Source organism: Tursiops truncatus, chromosome 1 (genome assembly GCF_011762595.2).
Source record: "Tursiops truncatus isolate mTurTru1 chromosome 1, mTurTru1.mat.Y, whole genome shotgun sequence".
NCBI classification, from domain to species: Eukaryota; Metazoa; Chordata; class Mammalia; order Artiodactyla; family Delphinidae; genus Tursiops; species Tursiops truncatus.
The window spans coordinates 36216809-36222808 of NC_047034.1; positions in this window are offsets into that span (position 1 = coordinate 36216809).

Below are 6000 nucleotides of genomic sequence, written 5' to 3' on the forward strand. Positions count from 1 at the left end.
TGGAAAGGATTATCATAATCCAGCTGCCCATCCAAGGCATAGGGCCCTCCATAAACAACACTAAGACCAAGGCACTGCCCAGCCTCTACTTCATTGAGTAACCACCGCCCCCCCACCCCGGCCCACCTTTGGAGGACTCAAGACAATGGAACATAACTGAGATGACATCACTCTCAAGGTAGCTGATTACCCGGCTTAAGTCTTCGCTCTGCCTCTGGAGCCCACGGTACGAGCCTACCCCCCCAAAGGCTTTCAGATATTTTAGGATAACCATTGCAACGACAAGTCTTTAGGCTAAACAAGGAGGGACAAAAAGGGAAACGAAAAAGGGGTGGGGTGGAAGCAGGAGGGATGGTAAGGGAGAAGAAGCCGGAGAGAAAGAGTCTTAAAATAGATGGTCAAAAGTTAACAAGCCAAAGGAAAAGAGGAAGAGACCGATGTATTGTGTATTCATGAGAAGGGAGGCACTCGTGGCAGAAAAACAGCTGAGTGACACAGGACATGCAAAATGAAGGGTCCACAGTCCAGACATAAAAGAAAATGTCAAGATGAGCCAGGGGATTAGACAGTTCCCAAGGCCAGCCACCAGGCTGTGCCAATGACCCAGGACAAATTGGTTAAAACCTAGAATTGGGAGAAGAAAACTGTATACAACTCAGTTTATAAGTATGGAATATTCTTTTGCCCATTTTTGTGGGGGAGAGGGGCTCTTTTTCTTACGTGTCTGTTGGATTATTTACGTACTCTGGATACGAATCCACTTGCCGGTTGTAGGTATTACATGTATCCTTTCCACTCTGCTTGCCTTTTCTCTCTCTTATTGATGTCTTTTGATGATGAGAAGTTCCTCATTTTAATGTCATCCAACTTATCAATCTTTTCCTTTATTTTTGGTGCTCTTGGTGTCTTCTTTAAAAAAATGTATGGCTACCTCAAGGTTATGAAGATACTCTATGTGACCTTGTAAATGAAGTTTTATTTTGTCTTAACTTTCACATTGAGATTGATGATCTCTCTGGAATTTATTTTTGTGCATGACGTGAGGTAGTGGTCAAGATTATTTCTTTCCTTGTGGACATCCAACTGACCCAGCACTGTTTATTATTAAAATGACCGTTCATTTCCTACTGCCCAGCAGTGCCCCCTTTGTCATAAATCAGGTGTCCAGATATACACGGGTCTATAACCAGGCTCTCTGTTCCATTCCTTTGGTCAGAAATAAGATAGACAAATAGGTCTACTCTTACAGTATGGAGCACCAATCTTAAATCAGGTGATGTTTTAACGTGAGGATATGTCTACAAGTAAAGTTTAAGAAAATATAAATTGAATAACTAATTTTGCAACGTTCAGACATAGTCTGAGCGCAGCCTGGGCCTCTCAGAAAGAGTAGGATGAAAAGAAACAGACACAGAAAAAGCATCCCAAGCTAAGGAAGGGGGCAGCAAGAAGAAAGGGACAGAGGGAGAAATTAATCTTTTTTTTTTTTTTTTGTAGACAATAACATAGTGATCAAGAGAACAGACTCACACTGTTCAAGAGATAACTGGCAGCTAAATCCCAACGTATATACTCTTTAGCTGTGTGATCTTGAGCAACTTAACTCAGCCTTTCTGAGCCTCGGTTTCCTAATCTGCAGAACGGGGGAAATCGTCCTCACTGAGCTCTGCAGATTACATAGATTAACCTGATGCGTGTCACTTACATCACATTATTACAGAGCCTAGCAATCTAAGTATTCAAAAATATTGGGTGCTATCCTCATCATGGTTAGTGATACCTCAGAGGCCAGCCAGACTGTGGGAACAATCTTGCCATTCAACAAACATTTCGTGAGGACATACGACTAAATGAGGATAATGCAGATAGTGGTGAAAAACTCAGACTCTAAAGTGAGACAGGTTTGAATGTGCATCCTAATACAGCCTCTACTAGTTATACAGACTTGAACCACTTATTTGACCTTCCTAAGTTCCTATTTTCAGCTGCATCCATACTTCCTAGGGGTTTTCTTGGTGAGGATGGTATGAGATACAGGAGCGTTCAGCACAATGCCCAACACAGAGTTAATGTTCAACTGGTACCAGTATCACTATGATGATGATGGTGATGATGGACCATGATGTTTTTGTGGTTGGTACCATACCAGGCACTGGAAGAAAAGGCCTAGTAACACCTCAAGAGACCTATAGTACCTGGCAATCTCAGTCTTTCAACCAAGTACTAATCAGGCACAACCACACCTCGCTTCATACTGACAAGACCAAGAAGACAAGGTGGAGTATGTTGAGGTGATAGGCTGAAGACAGAGGAGGGGCTTCGAGGAAAAAGCTTGAGTGCCAAGTAAAAGCCGAATTGCTGGGACAGTTAACTACCTGGTAAGGAAATTCTAATCTCAGGGAACTTTAAGAAGAAACAAAAACACAGAATCTATAAATATATATAATTAGAAAAAGTCTGAAAATGTGCTGAGTCGGGGGCGGGGGTGTCAGAAACGGTACTTGTAGATTAGACGTCTGATGTTATCCATGGGGAAAAGGTTCCTGAAAGAACCGTGCCGTTAACAGCTTCGATCAACAATAACGACCATGATGTGGTCCGTCTAACAGCCTTAAAGACCGCATCTCGTCAGTCTCCAGAAACAACTACCCCAGAACCAGAGGAGTTTTTCCCATCAAATTCCCAACCCAGAGGACCACGGCACTTCTGCCCAGGTTGCTGAGCTGAAGTGAAACAAGGCCCCAGCAGTGAAAACAAACACTCCAAGGACACAATGCTGCACCACGTGCCAAGTGAAAATCCAAGAGACAAGGGCTAGGGACAGCCTGTGCTGGAGGGTAGGTCCTGGCAGAGGTGAGATGCAGATGCAGACACGGAATGCCGCCACAGGCGGGGAGCTGGAACCAGGCAGCAGACAGTAAGTGGCCTGCCAGACGCTGGCCCTGAGAACACAGGACTCCCCTGACTACAGGGTGAAAGAAGATGAGTGAGGGCCAAGTCAGCTCCTTAACAAACAGAAGTGAGCCCCAGCACCAACAGAGACTCCCGTGTGGAATACGCCAAGGGCAGCGTAGTGACGGGGCACGTTTGTTTAGGGGGAAGGTCAGGCCTAGGGTGGGAGATATTGTGACCGGTATGCTCTATTCATAAGTAGACGCTTTCTTCTGGGCAGACTGAGTCAGTCTGCCTCTCAGGCCAAAAATCCAGGCTCCAAACTGACCTGCCCAAGCTGGCTCCCACCACCTCCCGGGAAAATGGAAAAGGCCAAAATGTCTGCCTTACCCTAGGCCACTGAACGTTAAATCTAAGCTACTGCCCCAGAGGGCTCACGGCTCAGCCTCAGGCAAAACGCAGGCTAGCAATGAGACGGGCACCTACTATTCTGACAGTGGGCTGGGGCTCAGTAAACATGGTCATTCCACTAGCCAAAGCCCCTGAACGAGGAGCTCCTAGGGTTGCCTGAAATGCAGGGGGCAAAGTCTTCTTGGGACTCAGGGAGTAACCCAATGCAACTCTTGGCTGGCTGTTCTTGAAATCCTGGCCGTCAACGGATGGAAATAATTTCCAGAGAGACGGAGTGTGGCCGGGCCACATGAGTCGGACTGAAAGGAGCTCTACCCCATCCCTACACGGCGGACCCTGCCGTCTGTGCCACCGGCCAGATGCGGCTGGGGAAATGAGGGGTCTTGGCCAGATGCCCTCCAGGCACAGGCTAGGACCCTTAGATGTTACTGCTGCCCCTGGGGTTCTTGATCAAAGAGGGAAGTGCTGAGCAGGAGCAGACATATCTAGGGTACGGAGAACCAGGGCAACTGATGATTCACGGGGCTGTACTGACCTCTGCATGACCACATGAGTGCCACGTGTCTCAAAAATGGCGTTTCTTTCCTGCCCCGGTACCAACTATTGCTTCACTCAGCTGAGTCAGAACTAGAGAGCAGTTGTCACAAACACAAGTAGGATGGGGGTTCCCCAAACAACTCTGACTTGCACTTTAACTTCCATACTGCCTTCTCCCCCACCCAGGGGGCATGCCCATGCCCATGACCTTGCCCACAGCCTGAGAGGGACAGGAAAGACCTCGGAGCCATCGTGCACGCCAGGGCACAGGTCTGGACTTTCAGCAAAGCGCCGGCCTTGTCAGGAGCTGGAGTGGGGACAAGGCTCTCATCTGACGAGCCTTGGGTGGGCGAGGGGTTGGGGCAGTCTAAAACATAATATTTAATGTCATATTTGGGGGCGATATTGGGGATGCACTGTACATTATTTTCATAATATTAAGCCTTAACAAAAGTAAGGTCCCACAAAATTTTTGATGATGTGAGTACCTCCTATGCATACAGAGAGCTCAAGAGTAGGGAGGGGATGATGACCAGAACCGTGGGATAAAGGGCAGTCCTGTGAGTGTTTCATTTACAGAGGGAAGGTGTTGGAACAACACATGAAGGTTCAGCTCTCTGAAGGCCTCTGGGACTGGCGGGCAGCCGTTATTCTCAGGTTAGGATCTGGTTCAGGCCTGGAAGGTCAGTGTTCTTGCCCCCGAAGCAGAGAAACAGTGACAGCCTTAAAACACAAAGGATGACGCTGAGAAGCTTCTCCCAGTGCCATTGAATGTGGAGTGACAGGCGCGGCCCACCCTCCAACGCCCTCCCTCTAAAACCTCCAGAGTCCTCAGGGCCTAGGGTGAGCACTGAGAAGGCAGGTGAGTCCTAAACATTTGTTATTCCAAAAAAACATGCCTGGGGCTGACTATGTGTCAGGCTTGGTGTTAGGCCCTCTTCGGGGAACTCTGCCCATGGAAGCAAGGGCTTTCCCGGTTGCCAGAGCCTGGAGAACTAGGACAGTAGGAGGACAGCTGGCTCCTTAATCCCACTCTGGCCCCCCAAAACAAGGTAGGTCTTGGCCCCTGGACATCACTCTGTGCCCTTCTGCAGTGACAGAGCTAAGGGGGTGGGGGGACACCTGCAGGCTGAGTGCGCTGACGACACAGTCAAGAAGCTTCTGGGGAAGCTGACACAAAAAAGGACCACTGGTGCTTCCGAGACCCCAGAGTCACCAGAGGGTTAGAGGACACCGGATGCAAGGAGCTGGGACGCTCAGATAAGCCTGGGGGCTCCCCAGCCACTTCCCCGGCAAGGCCAGTTCCTAACAGCCAACGGAATACCCCTGCTGACTTCCCAGTCCCAGTGAGGTCACCGGGAGAGCAGTAACCGCCACTCCTGCCCTGGACCCAAGAGAGCTGCCCAACCCCATCCAAATGGCTGGGATGACCCACCAGATAGAGACTTAGAAACCTGGTGTTGTAAGACACCCTACAGGTCATCCGGCCTCACCTTTCACCAATACAAGGAGACTGGCCTTGGGCTGGAGGCCAATGTATGGGACCTTGGGTGGGTTACTTCATTTCTCAGGCTAAGTTTTCTCATCTATAAAGTAGGGCTAAGAAGCTACTCATACCCCTGCCCAGTGTTGTAGGAGATTAGGTGAGTCCATACAAGTAAAGCCCTGGGTCACACTGCCTGCTACACGACAAGCATTCAGGAAGTGGCAACTATTACGACTTTTTATTATTAGCATCCCTGCGTCATGGCCATTCAGCTTACCTGTAAACACCAAGAGCACCGCTGAAGGGGCTCACTATCTCAGAGGGCCACCCATCTTTCCTCCCTCGAGTCCTTCGCAGCTCAAAGGGAGGGACAATGACCCAGCTCCCTGCACCAACAGCGGCCGCCCTGTCACTGCCGCAGAGTAAGCCCGACACCCACATCACGTCACAGTCCTTTCAATACACAAAACGCTGCCCAGCAAACTCGTTCTGCTGAAATCTTCCCCTCTCTGGGGTATATATGCCCGTGCTTTAACCATTCCTCATATGCCAGCAGCCCTCCTCTGCACTCATTCTACTTTGACATTTTCCTTCTCATTGGGATCTGAACAACCCTCCAAAAGTGGCCTGAGGAGGAGGGACAGCAGACTGACCTCCAGCAGAACCTTCTTCCC